We start from the raw sequence: 2,268 nt of genomic DNA, 5'->3' as shown, positions 1-2,268 counted from the left end.
CCTCTTCTGACTTCTTAGGCACCACCTTTGTGCTGCACTCACACATATTCCAGAAAAACACTCATGTGCATGAAATAAAAATAATTTAATTTTTTAAAATCTGAAAGCATAAGGATATATGTATAAAACAATTAATTTGAGTGATTAATAACTATAACCATAATGTTAATCGATACAATATCTAAGTCAGAATCAAGTCTCATACTTAGCAATATATGAAAAATATGTTACATGAGTACAGCTGTTTTAAAATTTTCACTATATAGATATATGCCAACTGGATAATAAATCATTTCTAATGGCATCTCTGTCTGTCCTGGTTTGCTTCCTGCACTTACTCTAGGTAAAACCATTTGAATGCTTCAGTCAATGGAATATTAGTAAATATGCACATCCTTGGTTATAGGTACTTACCTTCTCCAATAGTGGAAAAATTCTCACTGCAATGTGAAAATGCCAAGTTTATAATCTCAAATAATGACAGGGATAGCAAGAGTTTGTAGCAAGATTTACCTAATATCCATTATGATAGCATCAAGCTTTTGTAAAAGAAAAAAAATCTTTTATTAAGAAATCTCTATTAACCACACAATCAGGTCTATATTGTCTTTCTCACAAGCGATCCTGAAGGTCCTTTACATTAATGACATTAGGCTTATTTGACCAAATGAGTCTGAGAAAGCAACCACTGTGGACTTGTTCGTACAGTTCACATACATATGAGTTTTCAAGAAGTCCAGTGTGGCCATGCAGAGATATTCCTTCTTACTTGAAGGATCAGTTGCAGCACGGAGTCCCTCTTCAACCAAGAAAGCCCAGAGAAAATGGGTCTATTTTCACGTCAGATTCAGCATCTTCCTTCTTGGGTATGTGATTCTGACTCATTTACCAAGACTTAGAAGGCCACTAGCTTTGAGGCAAGAAAGAACACGTGGTCTATTTTTCTGCTGTCTAAGGTGACTGTTGTGGTTGCTCTGCCACTTGGGCCATGTGATTCGTCCACAAGAATGGTACATGAATTATCAGTGACCTTAACAGAGGAGGACTTCAGAAATCAAGGAGCTCTATGACACAGGCTGTGGGAAAGTACTCAACCTCTTTCACTGGCCATCCTTGTCATTGCATAGTGGACTGATGTACAATGTCCTCATAGATGCAGGGAGGAAGGCTATGTATGAACCCAGAAAAACTGACTTCTTAGTCACAAAGCTTAACCTGGATATTGCAGCTGCTGAGTCCAAAGCTACTGGCACCAGAAACCAATCCTTGAGCCCTGGGTACAGCACCATTCCCAGGGTTACCAATCAACATTGGCATCTTTTTGTCACAAAAAGAATGGAGTTCTGTCCATAATTGAATAAATGTTTATGTTGTGAATAAACTTGGTTTTTATGCATAATTATTTCTTCAAAAGCTATCATACATTATCATATAAACAACCTTACCAACGTCATTGTGTTCCATGCAGCACTGTTTCTAACCAAGACAAATAATTCACAGCTAAGTAAGTGAAGCAATGGACATTTACTTATGCATTTCAGTGGTGATATGGTGTTCCCTACCAATCTGATGCAAGTGGCATAGTAAATATAACAAATTTTGAAAGATCTAACTACAGCTTCGGTTGGTATTTGGAGCAAAAAGGCTGTATACTCTGAATCAGCATATAATCACTGACACTGCTTTCCAAGAACCAGGATTGGAGGGTCCACAAAATAAGAGGCAGGAATTAAAATAACCAAGCTTCTTTTGTATATATCTTCTCTTGGAAATCTGGTTTCAGCAGCCAGTGAATTCAAGAGGTTCCTAAGAAACAACCTAAGAACGCTTTACTTACTTAATGTATGCCCAGTATGTTCAGCCCTTAGCCAGTTAAGGAGTACATGGAAGCCACAACTATTATGAAAATCATTTGATGTAATCATACCTATACAGACTTGCAATATACTATTTTAAGAGATTTAAAAAAAAATTGTGACTGCATATTATTCCACAACATCTACTAGCTTTACGCATATGTTTTCTACACTTTGAAAATGTATTACTATTATCTGGCAAATTTTTAAAAACAATGTAACTCATTACAAATATAGTGCAACTATATTCCCCCAAAAGATTAAATAATCAGAAGTTCCTGGATTAAAGTAGCAACCTGAGGAAAATATTTACAGAGAACTAAAAACAGTAAAGTTCATAAATATTGTTTTAAACATAATATATTACTACATTTTCAGCTCAATTAAAATATGTATGACCAACTAAAGTAAA

Source organism: Nannospalax galili, unplaced genomic scaffold (genome assembly GCF_000622305.1).
Source record: "Nannospalax galili isolate Female #2095 unplaced genomic scaffold, S.galili_v1.0 scaffold1678, whole genome shotgun sequence".
Lineage (NCBI taxonomy): Eukaryota > Metazoa > Chordata > Mammalia > Rodentia > Spalacidae > Nannospalax > Nannospalax galili.
The sequence above is the reverse complement of the archived record's forward strand: the minus strand, read 5'-3'. Positions refer to the sequence as shown.